Source organism: Cylas formicarius, unplaced genomic scaffold, assembly GCF_029955315.1.
Source record: "Cylas formicarius isolate icCylForm1 unplaced genomic scaffold, icCylForm1.1 PGA_scaffold_10__41_contigs__length_53128322, whole genome shotgun sequence".
In the NCBI taxonomy this organism is placed as follows: domain Eukaryota; kingdom Metazoa; phylum Arthropoda; class Insecta; order Coleoptera; family Brentidae; genus Cylas; species Cylas formicarius.
Genome location: NW_026844214.1, coordinates 29,575,706 through 29,598,526, shown reverse-complemented (window position 1 = coordinate 29,598,526; position 22,821 = coordinate 29,575,706). Strand labels below are relative to the sequence as shown.

Genomic DNA, 22,821 nt, shown 5'->3' with positions numbered 1-22,821 from the left:
ATTTGTGCAGATCGCAATCTTACACCTGGGCTTCCTACTTCCGAGACAAAGGCCAAAAAGCAAAATTAATTTGGCCTATTGATGCAGACCGCAATCTTACACCTGACTTTGCTACTGCCGAGACAAAGGCCATAAAGGAAAATTAAATTAGGCGTATTGGTGCAGACCGCAATCTTACACCTGACTTTGCTACTTCCGAGACAAAGTCCAAAAAGGAAAATTAAATTAGACGTAATTGTGCAGAACGCAGTCTTAAGCCTAGCTTTGCTACTTCCGAGACAAAGACCAAAAAGGAAAATTAAATTTGACGTATTGGTGCAGACCGCAGTCTTACAATTGGCTTTTGTTACTTCCGATACAAAGACCAAAAAAGGAGAAAATAAATTTAGATGTATTTGTGAAGACCTCCGTCTTACACCTGGCTTTGCTACATCTGAGAAAATGACCGAAAATAAAAATTAATTTAGACATATTGGTGAAGACCTCAGCCTTGCTTTGCTACTTCCGAGACAAAGACTAAAAACGGAAAATATTAATTTAGACATCAGCCTTATACCTGGCTTTGCTACTTCTGAGACAAAGACCAAGAAACGGAGAAAAGGGACTTTAAAAATAATCACACACTCTCATTCGAATCATTTTCATCATTTTTTCCATGAATTCCAGAATTCCTTGCACGTCACAAGATTGAGGAGATTGTTAATCTAAGTTGTTCCTTAGCACCCTTGGTTATAACATTGACATACCGTCGTGCAAACTCCTGTTCTTCGTCCCACCAGAATAACAGGTCTTGTTTCGTCAGCTGAGTTATGCATTTTGTTTTGTTATCAATTAATCCACGCACAACCTATTTTTCACTGCGTTTCGTACCTCTAAATCAGAGACGCCGTAAATAACTAATTCTACGGGATCATCTTCGGTCCAATTCGCAAGTACATTTTTTAGCATGTTTGTTTTCTCATAAATTTCATAAGTGTAAACATGGGAACTAACGAACTTTACTGCATCTTCTAATGGCTGCCATAGATTTATTTTTGAAGGAAAAGCTTTCACAAATTATTTTCAAATCATTTATCAGAAGGCGGCCAATTTTTGTCAAAATTTGTACATCAGATGGTCCAATTTCCAATATGATCAACATGACTTACCCATTTGCGGCAGTCATTATTTTCGAGTCAAATTTATGGTAAATCTACATGTCACTAGATTTTTGAGACTGCAAGGCTTCTGCCAACTACAACAAAATTGCGGTAGTGGAATTATCACTATCATTAGACGCCATGGTCAATTGTTTTTGTTTAAACAACTATGGTTTTCTTCTCTAGTTCACAAGCAGAAAGGGGTTTTTCCCCACCAAAACACAAGTCGACTGTTCACTATCGGCGTTAATAAGGCAAGATCCCACTTCTGATGTTAGAAATTAACGATATAAAAAAACTGAAACTAAAACGCGTATACAGTCCAATAACATGTACTTTTATTCAACGATTATAACGAAACAAAAGCGGGAAGTTAACCTGAGCAGGGAGACTATCAGTCTGACGACGCATTTCATACCGTCCGATAATGAATCCCTTCCGCCCGGCCAATCGCCGCCATAAAGTAAACAAAAACATCTGGGAACCCTTATCCTCAGGTACACGTACTTAGCTGGCACTCCCTTTAACCGGAAACGGCTTTCATAACAAATATCAAAAAATATCCAGCAATAAACAATTTTAACTGGTCGTCCACTAACACAAAATACAATCGGTATTTGAAATCAACCAAAAAAATGCGATCTCTCCCAAAGCCATCATAAGGTACCGAAAATGCCTGAAGCTGCCGTCTTAAAATTAGACTTTGCCCACACCTGATCTGTGCATAATTGGGTATTTTATAGCAGGGAATTGGAAAAACTAAATTTATTCAACATGCATATTTTATGTTTTGTTTCAAAACTTAGTTATGCGATGATTATAACCTCTATTAACTTTCCTTGGTTGGTTTTGAGAACTCTCAAATTATGTGGACTTGAACGTATTCGATATTTTAAGATTCACTTCGCAGTTGACTTCTTTTCCATATCCGTCGTGAAGTGCAGGACACACACTTTTCTTCATAATATTAATCCACAAGTTAACAAAATGTAATTTTATGCCATGATATATACGGTGTAACAACATTTATGACAATTACAAACATAAAATTTGCGTGATTTTTGATAAGATCGAACAGTTAAGCCACAAATTTTAAATATTAAAAATTAAATCTAAATTACATTGTTGCCGAGGGTGATTGTGGGTGACTTGAACATTACTAAAGAAACACAAACATAAACCCAAAGTTCTAAGAAGTGAGTAAAAATAAAACTATAATTTGTATTTGTGCATTTGAAATCACATGTTGGTAGATCCCTATCAATTTACTATTTTGTTTTTTTAGGCTTATGTAATGCCAAAAAATAACAAAATAAAATAAATATAAAGTTTAGTGCTGTTTACCAAAATCAAAAGCAAAATAGTCGGCAAATATTTTTGCAAACTGAGATCCGACCACATCTTATATCCTGATTTTTTGTGGTATTCTGTTGAAAATTTTAGTTTATATATTGAGATCGTTTTGCATCTCGTCAGCTTGTCTCCAGTCCAAAATTACATTCACCTCGTTCCTGCCCTCATCAATTATCGGTCGCGATTTGTCACAATTCAATTTAGTGATTTATTAATGCCGTTTCAGCGAGATGTGTATCTGACTAATTTAAATGCAAAACTCCGACATTTCGTTCCTAAAACGTTGCTCCGTAAATTGAAAAGATTCAACGATGCTAAAATGGCTGCACTGCAGGGGCGTACCAGAACATCATTTCAAAAATGTTAAGCTGCAGTCATATCGAAAAAGCGGCACAATCAACTATTTAGTCAATCTTTTTTACATTGTTAGTATTCTGTCTTTAAAAAAATATTTAGTATCTCAGTAAGACATCGAAATGATTCAAATAATCAAATAAAATGAGAGCAACTAATCATTCATATATATAAAGTTAAATCTAAACAAGGATTCTTCTAAACTTATCTAGTAATTTTATAATATTTCAAAAACTGTCTTCTGATAACTTAAAAAAGCACACCCTTTCATATAATTTAAACTTAAATTATACGCAATATTCAAATTCACTGTGAGAGTTCTTTGACCTGCTTGGTTGCACAAAGATAACAAAGTCTCCAAAAGTTTCAGAATTTGTTTATGGTGTGCGCAAATATGATCATATGACACCATTTCAGCAACGGTCCCGGTGACTTGCGTTTTGCATTTGACAACCACTGTTAAGGCTTGATCTAGTGGGATATCAAGAAAATATTATACATTCCGAAATTCACAAACTTCCTACGCGCCTGCGGGATTTATAAAGTGTGTCGCGGCAAGCACCCCCTTTTAACTGCGATGCTTACAGCATCCTTAATTCCCCACCTTGCGATCTTTAAAACAAAATCATCTTTTGTACCATCACAAGCTTGCACTAGATCTATTTTCATAATATTATTATAAACATTTATGTCTCTCTGAAACTGTCAGCCATTTCCTTTTATTTAATTATTTGTATTTTTTAGGAGCATTAAGGATTTTCTTTGCATTGGGGTGGTTGTATACCGGGGTAGTTGCATATCGCCACCCACTGTATTTTGCATTATATCTATTTAATCTATTTAATTCAATCAAGTGATTTTTATTCCTTTATCTTATAATTCAAATTTCAGCGTTTTATTTGTATAATCGGTACCTAATTTTGGTGAGTTTGACTTGGATAAAAAAGATTAAGGGGCTGTCATCTCAAAAAATTGCATTTGCGTTGCACTATTTTTGCTAAGCAAAATTAACCCATAAAAAAGCTAGAACTATGTCAATTGGGATAGTAGCGACATATTTAATAAATTTAACCGAGTCAAGTAAGCATAACCTGAAATTGTCATCTCTTCTTTAAAGTTGGTTCATTCGTCAAAGATCACCAAACTATGTTTCAGTGAATTTGGTAAAAAAGTATTCATATTATTCGGTTACAAAAACATAATTAAAATAATGTCTTAGCACGTAAACTATATAGCTATTAGATAATATAGTGGCCCTAGTACGATGAAACTTGAGCCTCCGATGGATATGATATTTTCGTAGGGATGGGAATGCCTCTACATTTCACCCACTAACCTGCACTTTGCGATATTTTTCTTCTAAACAACTTTTCTGAAGACGTAATGGGATCTAAATAATAATAAATATTGCCGTTAAAAAGGAGATTTTAACGTGAATGAGAATGTTGAATGGACCTTCTCCTTTTTTTATAGTTGTTTTGTATTGTGATTTATCTTTTTTTTATTAAGACGCTATTACAATTAAAACCAAATGCCGCGAATAAATTGAGTAATTCACGTTTGCCAAATAAGAGGTGAGCTGAAAATCTATGCATACATGAACATCATTAACTTGGTTATAAGCGAAGTCAGGAAAATAAATCAGCAAAATATTATTATTAGGTTATTAGGTTATCTTTAGCATAAAGAAGTTCTAAATGTACATCGCTAGTAACAATTTAAGGGCATTGTGTCACTTCGCCGAATAATACTATTACAGCAGAACAGAACACTAAAATGTATATATTTAAAAAAATATATATAGAATGGGCCAACATTCCGTTCCTGGCTAAGTTGAAAAGGTCGTAAATTCTGCACTGTCGGGACTAAAACGCAAAAAATAAAAATTATTGCGGATATTGCAGGAAAATAAAAGAAATTTTCTAGTGGAACTGAACACGTAGATGCAGTTTAGGAGTAATCACCGATTCCGCCCGACACGTGTTGCAATTTTTTCATTTTCTAATGGAAACACATTACAAATTGCTTGACATGTGGTTACTGGAAATTATCTTTTTACCAATAATTCGAAATACTATAATTTTAGAAAAGAAATTTACACAATTTGCCGCCGCTATTTATTTCTGATAAATATTTGACCTTTTCATATAATTGGACTGATTTATAAGTTAAAGAAAACATTTTTAATTTTTTTAAGTAAGAAGTGATGTGCAATACGATAGCTGGTTCACAGATTGGATAATATAGGAGTCACAAATATTATAAATTCATGCGCTTTTAAGAAAATGGTGATGGTGTTCGATATATCAGAATGATTTTGACCCTTGAAACCACACATGTAATATAGTGATTATAAATCCTTTAATAGTAATTTTTTTATTCCTAAGTTAATACTATAGAATATAAAACTAGATGAAAGGTGAGTTTGAACATTTTCTTGTTGAAGTGTCTATTAGTTTAAGAAATTGAGGTTCTGCAAGACCCAACAAAATCAGTAAAACAGTAATTTCTCTTTTAGTACATATGCAAGATGAAGTATATATTTGGAGGGAATTATAACGTATGTATATCGACGTGTATCGACTATCGAGTTCCGTTAATAGAATTTTTTGTCCGAAAACTACTCAGGCATAATTTTAACCAACCGGATACCTAAACTAACTGCTAACTTGTACAGCTGACCCAATATTTTATGCTTTAAAAGTTAAGTCAATTAGATGCGTATTCACTGGATAATGACGTCGAATAAACCTTTTCAACAATACCTCAAATATTAGACGACGCCAGTAATAATCGTTTTGTGCTGAAAGAGCGCTCATCAAATATTCATTTGTCATATGTCCTTATCCTTCTCAGCATCAGTCGCATCGCCGTTTTTGATGATTACGGAAAAGGGTGAGTATTTCGAAGCTTTTCGTTTTTAAGGCGCCTATCTCGAACTTAATGGCGCTAGATAGAGATGTCATTAGAGAGCGTCTCCCTGTAAAGTAAATCGCTTCGCCAATATTAGAATTAAAATTAATGTTTGTAGTTAATAATGTATTATGCAATAAGTTTGATAAATAACAATGTGTGAAGAAGTTTGTGTTGCATACTATAGTTTTGGTTAGATATTAGAAGACCGTTAGATTTTGCAAAACAGCAAAAATACATGCGACCGCTCCCAAACCCGTGACTGAATTACCGGAAATGTGGGAAGTGTCTCGCGACAGTGAGAGAAGAGCAGCTCGAGGTAACGAAGCTAATATATTAAAAGCAGATATAGTATAAACAAATCAAGGGGGGATGGTCATAAATTACAAGTTTATTGTTATATATATTATAAGTCATATTACTAAATTGAGTTGGTGAACCATATTGGAAATTAGATTAATCCTTGTTTTAAATTCTTTAATTAAGTAGTTATTTGTAGTATTTATTTCTTAATTTATTCTAAATCAACCTTGAACTAGTAATGTAATTTAAATAAGTACTTACAAAATATGACTATGTTTTGTTCAATAATCCTATCATTTCCTGAAAATTAACCAAAACTAACGTATTGAAACAAGTTTCTTATTCTCGTAGAATTTAATGTGTTTACTAATTCTTATATATTTCGCGTTTTTTTGTTGTTTGTTATTTAATTATATCAAAATGCATTTTTGAGCAAACCGCGTATTAAATTGATTATTTAGATACCGATAAGGTAAAGTTTAATTAAAACGCATATTAACAAGAATGGTAGAGGGTAATATTTGAACGCGATAAAGCTGTTAGCTAAAGGGTGTACCATTTCAAAAATCAAAGAAAATTTTTAATTTCGCCATATTGGCATAAGCTTAGAAAAGCTCATGTATGAAGTAATTACATAACCAAATTCTTAACTTAAGGATAACAAGGCGTTAAAAGATAAAATTTCTTTTTGTGCCACGAATATGACAGTAACAAAAGTTTCCAAATTAAAATTTCTCAAGTTTTAAGTTTCTTGGTTTGTATTTTAGGTTTGTTTGCATTTTCAAGTTTACTGCTTGAATATAGTTTATTTTACTTTGTGTACAGGTATTGAGACGGTTCCTCATACAACTGTTTGTGTGGAACGCAATGCTGCCCTCGGCGCCAGGCCAAAAAGTTATCGAACCTTGCTTAATTTTCTCCTCAGATATCAGTTGCTTGGTAAAAGGCAAACGCATATGCTCAGAGTTATATGCATTTTCAATTTTTTTAGTGTAGATTAGTTTCTATTTCGATGTAAAATAATATGTGCTTTCCAAAAATATATAGCTTTCGTTAGTTTAAAACTTTTTTAATAGATTATTACGTATTGGCAGTTATTAATCTAGGAAGTATTCTGCCGAAAATGTGTACGAAAGGCGTTTTTTCATTTCTTTGTGAGAAACATATTTGTCATTTCTTGATTGTCTGCCACTCTTTTAAATTGTACTCCTTTTCTTACATATACTTCAAACATAAATGGCAAACGCTAAGGGCATTGTGACGGAACGACAAACAGACAAGAATGCGGGGATACGAACAATAATAAATTAACACTTCGTTGCTCATCGAAATAAAAGCAAACTGCCTATTTCACCTAGCTAAGCGATTTGGGGTATGCCAACCGAATAAACCAACCGTTGTTAAAGCAATAGGATTTAAAACTTTCCGCATTAAAATTTATTATTTTGCTCTGACATCCACCGTCTGTGTTTTGGAGAAGTCTGTTGAAGCGGGATTGGAAAATGGCAAGACTGACAATCTAGACACAAACTGTAATTCTGGATTTATGTGGCAAATATCAACTGTATAATCAACTAAATATATACACGCAATAATTAAATAACTAGATACTAATAAAATGCATTACACACTTATAGACCTCAGAAAAAGCAGTTCAATGCAAATGTTGCTTAGTGCGATGCTTATTTTTATTTTGAATATTTAGGATCAGGTCTATTTAACCACATATTGTATGCCTTGAAATAGATATTAAAATTAACAAAACTAGAGTCCAAAATTTCTTTCTTCTCATATAAATTTTTTGTTGTATATGTATTCTCGAAATCAGTAAAGATAATTAAGGAAAATTTAGTATATTCGTTAAACTGTTTAGTCAATGAAGTGAAAGGTTCGAACAATATTCATCGTTGGACTGATTATAAATTTGTTGAAATTTTGGTCCCAAATTTGAAAACAAATGGAAACAATTTGTCATTTGTTTCCGGATCTAAAAAAAAATGTAAGTAATAAGATTTTTCTCGAGCATGGAGTTTTAAAGAAGTATGAGTGCAGTCAAGTACTTTAAAATTACTAAAAATCAACAAATAAGAAATTGAAACACATTTCTCTGTATTTACGAGCACATGAAAATCCACCACTAAGCTTCAGTCCCTTTAATAGAGGGCTAAAAATTTAGTAACTTTAACCATGTCAAATTTGGTTCGAAAAGTCGGTAAAATCATGTGTTTTATACAGATTTAGTTTGAAGGTTCGTTGTCCAGGCTGCGTTCGAGGCAGCTGGAATCTGTGCATAAGCACAGATAAATAAATGAAACCGACGTTGTGGGAATTTAATAATTTAACATCTTTTGCTATTTCCGCTAAGCAGTTGATTTTCGGAGCGTTTTTGGTGTAAACGTGTGGTCTAAAATGCTTCGTTTTCGAGATACAGTTATTTTTTTTTCAGGACATTTCCAATATTTGTTTACAAAATTTTCATTTAAAAAACGAATTTTCCGCGTAAAAATGATTGAGGAATAAATATTTTTTTTACAAAAATGTAATTCACACGTATGTACAAAAAGCCTTTGAAATTGAGAATAAAATATGCAGCAGCTAACAAGAGTTAATTTAAAACAAATTTTAAGAAAACCGCAAATTATGCACAAGAAACAAAAATACAATAATAATAATAATAATAATAAATACATTTTTTGTTGTGCCAAATATACATATTATTACACTACAAAATATTAGATGGTACCAATTTTAAGGAAAACAAAAGGCGTAATAAAACGCCTAATAAAATCCAGACACCGTTCAAGCCTCAATTTGATTAAATCAAATTACCTTAAGAACAAAAAAAATTATCAAGTAAACAAAATTAAGCAGAGTTGTTTATAAGACAATGGTCATTAAACATAGTTTTCAATTAAGAAAGAAGTCGTAGGACAAAGAATAAAAGACAGGGTAAGAGTAAACCGTAGAGTGGTTTTCCGATACAGAAATTATTATGGAGTTCCAAGAAGATATTTTTTATACCGGTTTGTAAAAGTTTTGGTTGATATTGTTAAATGGAACAGACTTAAATTATTTATGGTATGAGCAATGCTATAAGAAAACGATTTTTTAAACATTTCCTTTCGATGTTGTGGTACTCTGAATATAAAAAATTTTCTTTGATTCAAGTCATGTACGAAAAGTGACTTTGTTATAAATATATCCAGGATATTTATACTTAATTAATTTAAAATACAATGTAACACGGTGTAACCTAAAACTATTGCACATGTTAAGCCAACCCGAAACAGTCAAGTATGGAGAAATATCACCTTGTTGGCGAACTAAATAAACAAGCCGCAAATATGAATTTTGTGTTTTCTGGATACTAAATTGGTCAGCAGCGTTCAGGCAGGTTGCGTACACACCACAGCAATGATTGAACTGTAACAGAACGATGGATTCACAAAGTAGTTTCTTTGTAACAATTCGAAGAAAATATCTATTACTGTATATTAACTTTAAATTCCCATGTGCTATTCTCAATTTATTTGTAATTTGATCCTTGCACTGCAGCCTAGATTCCAAGACCAATCCTAAATTTTGCGATATGTCCGAGTATGGTATAACAGTGTCATTAATTTTTATGATCATTATGTTTTTAACATTATGTACCTGGGAGTCATTTTCCAAAGCCAATAGCTGGATTAAGCTACAGTAGATGATCGGATGCAATTTTATAAAAAAAAAAAATAAATCAGTGTTGATTTTAGTCTCAGACTGCGTCATTTCATGACGACATGAAAAGAAAAGTAAATTTAAGTATCGTCAGCATATTGGTGATAATTACAATATTTTAAAGACTTTACAAAGTTAAACGTATAGATGCATACAACAAGGGACCCAATATGCTACCTTGTGGCACCCCTAACACAACGGAGAGTGGTACGGAATACACATTGTCGCAGAACACCTGTTGAACTCTATCGGATAAAAACGAATTTAAAAACACGCGTGCACCTTCACTAAATCCAATGTAGTTTAAAATTGAAATAAGCAATTTATGATTGATCATGTCAAAAGCATTGCTAAAGTCTAACAAAATTAGGATGCAATTCCGCTTTCATTCGATGCCTGCAGGAAATCATCAGTAATATCGATCGAAGCACTCTCACAACTATAATTTTTTCTAAACCCAGATTGTTTTGTAGGTAATATATCAAAAAGCTAAAAATTTTCTTATTTGCATATCAATTATTTCCAAAATTAATGTGGGGTGCATTTCTTTAGGAAAATGTGTGACCTTTGCATGTTTCCAAGATTTTGGAAAATAAGAGTTCAATATACATTCGTTTATGACATGTGTAATAAAAGGGATTATAAAAGGACAACAAAACTGTATTAGACTAATATTTGATTGAGCTTCACCTATTGCCTTACATTTAATATTTCTTATTATGTGAAATATTTAATCATCTGTAGCCAATATAAAATGTGGCTCTTGATCAACATATTTAATTTATTGTTCTCATAGAAATTGATTAATTCCTGATCCGGTATTTTATTATTTTCGACAGAGTTTATAAAGAACTGATTCAGATCATTGGAATTTCGCAAATTAGATGGTAGAATATGTTTTTTAGACTTGGTTATATTAAGTCTTTTTAACTCTGACCACGTGTCCTTCGAATTTGAATTTTCAAATTTATGACGCAAATATGCTTTTTTTGCGCAGCTTATCGCTGATGTGGTATAGTTTCGAAGTTATTTATCATATTGATAGTGAGCAGGAAGTTTTGTAAGCTTTTATAGTTTGATTTCTTAGTTATTGCATCAATTTGATAGTTTCCGTTATCCAAGGAGCGTACGAATAGTGAATGAATAGACAAAATTGTGACTCGCTGATGTTGAAATTTTAGACCACTTTTTGTAACTATTTGTAACTATTTGTTTGTAACTTTTCAGCAAAAAAAAGAATCAAAGAAATTTTTAAATAACTGCAAACAAACAAATGATATTTTAATTTAAAATAACTAAAAATTTTCTTCTTTTTTTACAACAAAAAAAGGCATATTTCAATAATGTATCTTTCAAATTATAATAATATAATAATACTATAATATTATTATTTTACTATAATATTACTATATTGAGCCAAGCCTTTGTCGAAAAATATGAATGAATTTGAAATTTAGACATACTATATAAATAATAGCAATATCATTTCTGGTTTTAGTGGAATTAATCTGTATCTTTTTCTATTTTGTATTCTACTGGTAAATCGAAGTCGGCAAAACCGGAAGTGAGATCAATTTTATTGTTTTAAATAAAACACATTTTATATTTTTCAATTTTTTTATTTTACGGGCAAATTCAATTAGATTGTGTTTATCATTTTCGATTGCTCTAATAATTTTGGAGGAAATAACGTTCAAAAATTTTAATACGTCATTTTTCGCAATCAGTCTAAATAATAAGAAATATATTTTAGCATAAAAAATGACTTTCTATATAAAACCATGTAATACATATAAAAAACTTTCGCTTTTACCGAAAGTACACGAAAAAGTGAAGTTTGTAGTACTTTTCCGCGAAAATTTCCAATGGAAACCTTTCTTGAATTATTTCTGTTAAACATCCCAAGATTCGTAAAGCCACATTCATCCGAAAAAGGAATTGAACTTTTGAAATTAGGAATTATGGGCTGTTTTTCATCGTACCAGTCCCTTCTACGAGCGTCACCTTTATACAGATGTTGATTGGAGTTTGGCTTTGGCTAACCTGCAATTTTTTCTGCGTTTGTCGTAAATAAGCAGCATGTTAATTTGAAGCTCTCGATTAAAAATATTCTAGATACTACTAATTACAGTACAAACTGACTGTGGATATATATTTTTCGGTACAATAATGTTAAAATTAAAATTTACTTTGATTTTTAAAATAAAATTGCAAATATAACAAAAATTATTCCTATATTATACAAAAATTATTCTAATTTGAACATAATAATAAAAATTAGATTTTTAGGACATCGGAAGTTTTTTCTGAAAACTCGAAAAGTCCAATTTTCAGTCGACTTTCCGTAAAAGCGAAATCATATTTTTTCACACTTTTATTAAATGGTTTTCTATAAAAAATACTAAATATATTTTTTCTTATTTAAATTTTATGGGGAAAAACGACATATTCAAATTCTTTAATACTATTATCTCGAAAACCAAAAGAGTTATCGAAAAAAGATAAAGGATATTTCGGACTTGGATTTAACCGTAGAATGCAAAAATCGGAAAACAGAGCAATTTCAATAAACCCGGAAATGTTATTCAATTGTTTTATATGTCCAAATGTAGGCATATTTTTTAAAAAACAGACTTGCCTAGTAATTTCATTGAAATATATTATATTATTATAATTTGACAGATATATTAAAAATATGAAAAAATGAATTTGTTACAAATTTCTCTGATTTTCAACAACCCAGACATTTGGTCGGTATCTCCCTGAGACCATCGCAATTCAATTATATTGTGCGAATGGTGTGACTACCGAAATAAACATTAGTAGACCGGTGTTATTTAACAAGTACTTGATATTCCACTGTTTGCTTGTGCTAAGTATTTTTAAGCTGTGTGTGTAATGTCATAGTATGTTATGCAACAAGTGCGGTAAACTACCAAACTACCAAACCATACGAGTAAACTACAAAACCAAACCAAAACATCACGAATATATTTACTGACATGACGGTCAGAATTGACAAACGTCAAAATGCAAGCTCTGCGGTAAGATCTCCGAAACCAGTCGATGGCTCCTAAAGCCTTACGGTGATATTCTGGAAATGTCCGATGCGGCTCGCATTTGGGAAACATGAAACTAACCCGATAAAATGACAATCTCCGTTCGTTCAATCAGCGTATAATTAGGTATAATTTTACAAAAGGGGGTAGAGAAAATAACAATAAAATTTGAAATTTCGGTATTTTTATTATTTTTTTCTACTTCCTTCTGTAAAATACCTACTTATACACCGATCTAGCGTGGGGAAAGTCTCATTTGACCACGTCCATCGCATGTTCCACGGATGAGAGCTATTTCGCATATTTTAGGGATATTACCGCACTGGTTGTTGAGCAATCGTACGTTTCCGGCTTGAATTCCGACGTATGTCAATTCTAACAGTCGTGTTGTTTTGCAAAAATGTACCGACAACTAAAGATCTTAAAAAATATATAGTTTCCAACACTTTTTAAGTCACTAATTTATTAAACACTCGCTCCGCTCGTGCCAAATAAACTCGTAGCTCAAATGCCGTTTACTGTGCGTGTTGCATAATATACCATCATTAAGATATCATTGATATGTCTAACAGTATTTGTTTTAAATATAAAAGCTAATAACTGTTGACATAATGGAATATAAAGGGTGTTCAAAAAAGCAATGCGAAAAATTTGCTGAAAAAGAACATTTTCTTTTTAAACGAAAATAGATAAATTATGACGAAAGTACTACTATTACTTATTACTACTTCTTCAAAACAAAATTTAAAGAAAAGCAAACGCAATGACACAAAACATATGTGTTTTTTAAATGTTATTTAGAAACTTTGCTCTACTGCAACCTTATGAGAAGTTACATACAATAAGCACATTTAAACCTTCATCTTTCGGGTCAAAATGTGGCAACGTCGGAGAAATATGTGCAAATGGTGCAATATTTGTATTAAGAATGATCTGTCAATATATGTATATATATATATATATATATATATATATATATATATATATATATATATATATATATATATATATATATATCCTGCATCCGACTGGAATCCTGCATCCGACTGGAATCCTGCAGACGTTTCGCCAAAATTTCACTTGGCATCTTCAATGCTATATATATATATATATATATATATATATATATATATATATATATATATATATATATATATATATATATATATATATATATATATATATATATATATATATATATATATAAAGTAGATATAATACTGCTTTCAACAGCAATTTCGGCCGTTTTTACACGTAAATTCCCATAAGAAAATTTAAGGTTTATTGTAGTGGAAATTGGTCCCGGTCAAGGTCATTTGATCCATACCCTCTTAGCACCAACCAACCTACCGTCTTCCTCAACCCCAACCCCTCCCACAACCCTCACACCCCCATTTCACAACCCTCTCACAACCACTCAACAGATGTGTAGTCAGGTGACTCACCTTTTTTTCGCGTCTACCGAGGATCGAACCCGGGATCCGTCGCTTGTCGACCGCAGACTTTAACGCCGAGCTAACGAGCATATTAAAACCAATGTGTAATTATGTGTTTGATCTCGAGAATGATGACTCATCTTATTCCTGCCGAAGATCGAACCCGATACCCGTCCGTCGTTGAACCGTCACTTTAATGCCGAGCTAATTATGTACCGCCGGTTTTCCCGGTTCCGTCCCCGTTGCTGCTAGATGTCGCGCGTGTGCGCTCTCGACAGTATTCCTATCAGCGGCTGCGTCACCGCGGTCAGAGCTTCCGCACCGTAGCGACCTTCCCAGTTTTTCACAAGCTTAACTTTGGAATGGTTCCGTATGTTTTCCATTGTTTTTCCAAACACAGCATTGATCATCAATTTAAACAAGTTCTTTTCAAACTCGTTTTTGGCAGCCTGACGTAGTGCAATGTTTAGGTCGATATAGGCTTTTAACCAAGGCGATTGGCTGAACGAGATGGCTCGATGTACCTTTCTTAACTTAGCTCCCAGTTGTAGCGCCTGTTTCAGATTACGATAGTGAATGACATACTCCTGCTTGTCGTATAAGGTGGTCAGTAATTTTTGATTTTCAGATCCTGGAGGGACAGCGATGTTCGGGACATGGAGGTAAATCTGCAAATTTGTCGTGCACCTCCAAACTAAAATTAAAATGTCAAGATTTTCGATTTGCTGTTCATCCAACCAATTACAACTTCCGTACGGTAGGTATTGAGACATTGCCCAGCCGTATTGGTTATTGACGTCGAAATACATCAAGTATTTATCAACTTTGGACGGATCGTAGCTGTGCATATATTTGTTGTTGGCTTCCGCATATCGCTTGGAGCACTGACTAAGGCCTCCTCGCATTCCTTTCTCGATAAACAAAATCATGTCGACGTCAGTGAGTAGATCGAATTTTTGCTTCAATTTATACAACATGCAGCTCCACGCATATAACGGCAGTGTGTACGCATGTGCAAGATCAATTCCATAGATCTTATGTGACGTTTCCCGAAACCTCTCAAAAACGTCTGCCAAGAGGAGGATGTCCGTCTTCATATAAAGTTCAGAATAATCCTGCAAATTTCGACATCCAAGCTTCTCCCAGACTTCCTGAGCACGTTTGTAATCTTTTTTGGTCAACGGTTTGTCATCCAATATGTTATAAAATGCCGAAATAGGAGGCAAAACAGTTTCTTTCAACCTATTCCATCCATTCATATAATCGTAGGGGAAAACGCCTTTTTGTTTCAATATATTGGCTTGCTCCTCCGACAATTCACTAAATTCGAGCTCCAGTATTGGATATTCCGTTAAATTAACCGCCAGCTTATCCAGGCCACTCGACATAAATCGAAAACTGTCGATGAATCGGAATTTCACCAGGTTGTCATTTAGGTGCCACGTAAAGGAAATATACTTTTCCTTGTTTACAGGTAGCAAGTCGATCGACCCATCACATTTGGCTAGAGCTTTTATTATTATATTTCCGTCATACGACGAAAGATTATGAAATACTACGGGAACGGTGTGACCATCCCTAAATTGGAGATTACAATTTTCGTGTCCGGGTCCCCTGTATTTCCCAGTCAGGTGACAATGGTCTCGAACTTTTTTGTCGTCTTTTTCAAACGCCTTCTCGCATATGTGACACAATTTAGACTTGTAAAATTCCATTTTTTGTCCAGCTGTTAGTTCATCCATTGATATATCATACAAGAATACCGTCCCAATGGTCTCAGCTAATTGTTCCATCTCATTGCAGAACCATTCCGCACAATCCTCTCCCGTGTACGACCGATAATATGAAAGGGAGTCGTCATATGAACATTTAAAATAATAGCCGAGAGAGTACGGAACATGGCGCTAATACTTCTCGGTGTCGGATGCTGATTTATCACATTCGGGAACCAAAAAACATTCCGTGTCGGCATAAACAATAAAAGGAACCTTCTCTTTGTACTTAAAGTCCTTGAATTGAACAAAATTCTTGCCTTCTTCGGGAACCCTCGGAATTTCCAAATTTTTGTTTCTCTTCTCACATTCATTGGCGTGCTTCGCTAGCTTGTCCTCGGAATGAAAATAATGCAAGCAACGCTCACAAAAATATTTTCTTTAATGATCTTTCGAAAGTTGGGATGATAAAAGCCGAGACATACTTTTGATCCATACATAATGGTACGTATCGGACGTAAAATCGAAGGGGTCTTTTTCGGTAAAATACTGACTTTGTATCTGTAGTAGGTTAACGTGTTTGACCTTTTTATCTTTGGTCAGATAAGCAGGAACAACTTGAAACCTATTTGATGATTTTTTCAGCAGCCTATAAACATTCACCGAAACATTATTTTGACCTTCGAATCTTGGAATTTGCCGCAATGTCATTGGAAACTGGACACCTTTAAGATTTAAAACAGACTGGAGAGGGGGGTAAGACGAAATCCTTTTAGCGAATTCTGATGGAGCAGGAAACAGAGCAGAAACCACGGCCCAGGCAAAGCACATTTCATCAGAATTTTGCACGTTAATACAAGCGTGTTTTCTTGCTATCGACTCCGGTAACTTCAGGTAACTTTCCGCGTGAAGTGGATTAAACTTGTTGATATTGACCATTAAATTTAGGATTTTCTTCAAAGCCCATCCGGAATCTCGTTCTTGGAACTCCTCTAATTGGGTTTTAATTGGTAATACAACATTTCTGTCAAACCATCGTTGTGAATTAGTATCTTTATAGATTGCTGCGTTCGAAGTTGTAAAATATTTAATTTCCGTCTGGATTTGATCAGCCTTTTGAATTTGAAATTCTCCCCCGAAGACAGCGTTTATCTTAACGGCCTGGTCCGTTTTCAGCGCGTTGTTGACACGTCGTCGAAATAGTGCGAAACAGTCTTGGAGGAAACTCTGCACGTCCTTATGTTGAAGGTTAGTTATGACGCCAGTCCTGATGCGCGATTCAAATGTTGAATTAACATCATCCCAGTGAACGCGATCTCTCGCAGTTACCGGTTTACTTCCGGAACCTCTCTTCAGCATTCCTTTAAATTGACTCCGAAACGATTTAACTTGGACCATTTGAGCTACCAGACGTTGTTTTTCTCCCACCGTTTTCGTAGTCCGCATTTCCTTTTGGATTCTTCTTATCGCTTGAGTACATTCTTTCATACCCTGAGCGACACCATCATTTTTAGGAGAAGCCAGTAAAAGAGCCAACAAAGCTCTAATGGCTCCAATAAGCGCTTCGACCACAGACATTTTTTTCACTGTGCCACACACGTACTACAACTCTAAAATCTAGAGCACAACTGAAAATCCCAATTGGAGTGTCCTGTAAGGTAAACTTTGGACGGACGTAGCACTGAACGCTATTGTGTGGTCCGGGCCTTTGATAGAAAATTTTTTTGTGAACTGTTGAGTAGTAACACGGATTCTTTAAAATAAATCGGCCCAACGACACGTGCATAAAATTTATTTACGCCAAATCGTTTATTTAAAGTATCACAAAATTTAATTTTAATATAGCAGCATCCTATAAAGAAACCACAATAATTTTTATAGATCATTATTGCTAAACTCAAAAAATGGTAAATGAATCTTGTTTTTTTTTTACATCAGAATCCTTAATACCCAAAAATAAGCCAAAACTTAAGATCAAAAGGTCAAATTAAAATTTGTAGAATATAATTTAACGTCCATAATTCCAACGAAATGTTGTATTCTAAATTTAGTGACTGGGTCAGAATGGTGATGCTTTATTTAATGTGAAATCGCATATCCGATAATTCTACGCATAGGAAAGTCCTCGATATTTTGAAAATATTTAATATTCTCAGTATTCATACCTGGGTTATTTTTTATTTAATCGTTGTGAAAATATGAAACCATAATGAAACTGTAGGTACTTACCACTTGCTATAATAACACCAGACTTACAGTAGAAAAAATTGAGATTGAAATTACTTGCGACTTGATACACACGTCCAATAACAACAGTGGCAATACGAAGACTCTGATAACGCATCTATGCCTGTCCGCGCACGGAAAATTTCTTCATGGTGGGGACGCACGTGCACGCCTTAACACATCGCGTTGGCCGTAACGAGATTGAGGTGCGCCTTGCATTCTGGATGATATCGACATGGCGGCAATGAGAATTGGATCCAAGAACAGCAAAAGAAAAAAGAAACATGAATATGATGTTACAGGATAAGAACGAAAATGTTTACAGTTTTTTGAAATATTTCGGTTATTCATTTCCAAAAACAGTCGGTTTCTTAGTTAACAAATTAAGAGCGGAATGAATGTGGACTTGTATGGAATGGACAGTTACTTAGTCGAAAAAATTCTTACCCAAGCTGCATTGCCGACAGAAACCATAGTGACCGCCGTCTGACGTACGAGTAAACACGCCTGTCTTTCTTCCGAAAAATAAAATGGATTTCATTTGAATATAAGCAGTTAAAAATATAATTCGCATCAATTCGTCAAGACTACTGAACCAACAAAAATACGAAAAATATATCGAAAGCTGATTCGCGTTGCAGTTTATATTCAATTTTTGTTGACGGGACTTTTCGTTGACCATATCTTGTAGATTGCAAGAGCCACGCACCCAACTGTAAGTTAGCAAATAACTTACAAGCAATTCTTGTTCATACAAAGAAAACATTCATATATTTAGTAATTAATATGTCAACCCGTTCAAGAAATATAATGGGCATACTAATAGATGTTTCTCAATATGGAGCCATATCTGTGGTCGACACAGTGGGCGGGCGACTTTTCTTTTTTGAGAGTACTAAGGCCACGGCAACAGGAATATCGAGGTTGCCGACCAGATAGACTGAGAAGGTAGAACAAGCAGAGGGGAGCCTATTGGATCAAAAAAGAAAGTATATTAAGGTTCAAGTTTATTCCATTATCCGCCCGTCCCTGTCACCTCGACACCGCGCCCCGCAACGCGCCATCTTGGGGGGGGGGAGAGGGGTCGCACACATATTACCGCCGCGTTAGATACCCACTCCTCCCAGAGGGCGCGTTGCGGGGACGCGAAGTCGAGGTGACAGGGATTAAGCGATGATGTTACCCAGCCGTCGAGTTTCAAAACACGGCGTGATTTTGTTATTCGACCGCATGTCCCAATGCTTTGTTTAAACGAGCCCAAGGAAACGGGTTACGCATCGCGTTGATAATTTAATTTTTAACGCCGCGGCCGCACACCGACGACGCGGCGATCTCACCCGCTGTCACATTTGCGGTGGGCGATGATGTCACCCAGCCAGTTCAACGCGCCTCGTCGACTGAGTCATCGCGTGTCCCAACGCTTTGTTTAAAACGAGACGAAGGCGTAACTCATCGCGCTGCAATTTATATTCTTTCACATTTTGCCGCTGACGCTAACAAAGGACGGACGATGCGCTCTCCCCAGACCAATGCTTCGTTGCCGGGCTGCTCGTCCGCGGAGAATTTTTTTTTTAATTCGGCACCGCCGGCTAACAAAGGACGGACGACGAGCTCCTCCTCCTCCACCACCGCTCAGTACGACCCAGACCACAGACGACGACGGACGGTGAGCCATTTTTTAGGTTAGATTGGCGGGGTGGCCCGAGGGGGCACGGGGCCGCCTACCACCTCCACCCTCCCGCAGGCGAGATGGGGAGGCGATTCGCCTGCGTGGGTTTCCCGCGAGATTCCAAAAGTGAGGTTATGTCGTCTCCAACTCCCTTTGTTTATGGGAGGAGCGGGGCTTCGCCTCCCCATCTCGTCTGCGGGAGGGTGGAGGTGGTAGGCGCCCTGCCCCCTCGGGCCGCCCCGCCGATCAAACCTAAAAAATGGCTCACCGTCCGTCGTCGTCCGTGGTCTGGGTCGTACTGAGCGGTGGTGGAGGACGAGGAGCTCGTCGTCCGTCCTTTGTTAGCCGGCGGTGCCGAATTAAAAAAAAAAATTCTCCTCGGACGAGTAGCCCGGCAACGAAGCATTGGTCTAGGGAGAGCGCATCGTCCGTCCTTTGTTAGCGTCAGCGGCAAAATGTGAAAGAATATAAATTGCAGCGCGATGAGTCACGCCTTCGTCTCGTTTTAAACAAAGCGTTGGGACACGCGATGACTCAGTCGACGAGGCGCGTTGAACTGGCTGGGTGACATCATCGCCCACCGCAAATGTGACAGCGGGTGAGATCGCCGCGTCGTCGGTGTGCGGCCGCGGCGTTAAAAATTAAATTATCAACGCGATGAGTAACCCGTTTCCTTGGGCTCGTTTAAACAAAGCATTGGGACATGCGGTCGAATTACAAAATCACGCCGTGTTTTGCACTTCGAAACTCGACGGCTGGGTAACATCATCGCTTCCTCCCTGTCACCTCGACTTCGCGTCCACGCAACGCGCCCTCTGGGAGGGGGGGTATCTAACGCGGCGGTAACGTGTGTGCGACCCCTCTCCCCCCCACCAAGATGGCGCGTTGCGGGGCGCGGTGTCGAGGTGACAGGGACGGGCGGATAATGGAATAAACTTGAACCTTAATATACTTTCTTTTTTGATCCAATAGGCTCCCCTCTCCTTGTTCTACCTTCTCAGTCTATCTGGTCGGCAACCTCGATATTCCTGTTGCCGTGGCCTTAGTACTCTCAAAAAAGAAAAGTCGCCCGCCCACTGTGTCGACCACAGATCTAAGAGGTGCTTGTATTTTAAATCAGCGTCTATGACGTACGTATTTTTATTTCAACGGCGCCTATGATGCAGTACGTTGTCATGTACGTGTTTTAAATGGGCGTCGTCCGTGACGTACGTACGTTACGTACGCAAGCGGGCGATTGTAAAGTTTGAGGTTTTGTGTGGTGGAACTCTTAATTAGTAAATATAAATTTCTTTTGGTTACATTATATGTACATATCATCATTTTCATAAAATAAAAATGCCGAGACCATCGAGCGGAGTCACTGGATCCATTGAACTCATTCGTTTACATTTTATGTTATGCCTATCCATGACCCCATATTGAGAAACATCTATTAGTATGCCCATTATATTTCTTGAACGGGTTGACATATTAATTACTAAATATATGAATGTTTTCTTTGTATGAACAGGAATTGCTTGTAAGTTATTTGCTAATTTACAGTTGGGTGCGTGGCTCTTGCAATCTACAAGATATGGTCAACGAAAAGTCCCGTCAACAAAAATTGAATATAAACTGCCACGCGAATCAGCTTTCGATATTTTTCGTATTTTTGTTGGTTCAGTAGTCTTGACGAATTGATGCGAATTATATTTTTAACTGCTTATATTCAAATGAAATCCATTTTATTTTTCGGAAGAAAAACAGGCGTGTTTACTCGTACGTCAGACGGCGGTCACTATGGTTTCTGTCGGCAATGCAGCTTGGGTAAGAATTTTTTCGACTAAGTAACTGTCCATTCCATACAAGTCCACATTCATTCCGCTCTTAATTTGTTAACTAAGAAACCGACTGTTTTTGGAAATGAATAACCGAAATATTTCAAAAAACTGTAAACATTTTCGTTCTTATCCTGTAACATCATATTCATGTTTGTTTTTTCTTTTGCTGTTCTTGGATCCAATTCTCATTGCCGCCATGTCGATATCATCCAGAATGCAAGGCGCACCTCAATCTCGTTACGGCCAACGCGATGTGTTAAGGCATGAAGAAATTTTCCGTGCGCGGACAGGCATAGATGCGTTATCAGAGTCTTCGTATTACCACTGTTGTTATTGGACATGTGTATCAAGTCGCAAGTAATTTCAATCTCCGTTTTTTCTACTGTAAGTCTGGTGTTATTACAGCAAGTGGTAAGTACCTACAGTTTCATTATGGTTTCATATTTTCACAACGATTAAATAAAAAATAACCCAGGTATGAATACTGAGAATATTAAATATTTTCAAAATATCGAGGACTTTCCTATGTGTAGAATTATCCGATATGTGATTTCACATTAAATAAAGCATCACCATTCCGACCCAGTCACTAAATTTATAATACAACATTTCGTTGGAATTATGGACGTTAAATTATATTCTACAAATTATAATTTCCAAAAGGAAATGCAGACTACGAAAACGGTGGGAGAAAAACAACGTCTGGTAGCTCAAATGGTCCAAGTTAAATTGTTTCGGAGTCAATTTAAAGGAATGCTGAACAGAGGTTCCGGAAGTAGACCCGTAACTGCGAGAGATCGCGTTCACTGGGATGATGTTAAATCAACATTTGAATCGCGCATCAGGACTGGCGTCATAACTAACCTTCAACATAAGGACGTGTAGAGTTTCCTCCAAGACTGTTTCGCACTATTTCGACGACGTGTCAACAACGCGCTGAAAACGGACCAGGCCGTTAAGATAAACGCTGTCTTCGGGGGAGAATTTCAAATTCAAAAGGCTGATCAAATCCAGACGGAAATTAAATATTTCACAACTTCGAACGCAGCAATCTATAAAGATAATAATTTACACCGATGGTTTGTCAGAAATGTTGTATTACCAATTAAAACCCAAT

General features: G+C 35.8%; 1 protein-coding gene across 7 annotated transcripts in view; it reads right to left on the bottom strand.

The window, feature by feature from the left end:
* Window positions 1-22,821, bottom strand: part of LOC132697784 (cell adhesion molecule Dscam2) — a 222,408-nt gene that overhangs the window by 144,168 nt on the left and 55,419 nt on the right. The window contains exon 1 of one of the 7 annotated variants that reach the window (XM_060663462.1): window positions 5,612-5,694. The exons of the other annotated variants lie outside the window; for them this stretch is intronic. The gene's annotated coding sequence lies outside the window, so the exon portion shown is untranslated. Of the gene's footprint in view, window positions 1-5,611; window positions 5,695-22,821 lie in introns of those variants that run through there. 7 annotated transcript variants of the gene reach the window in all.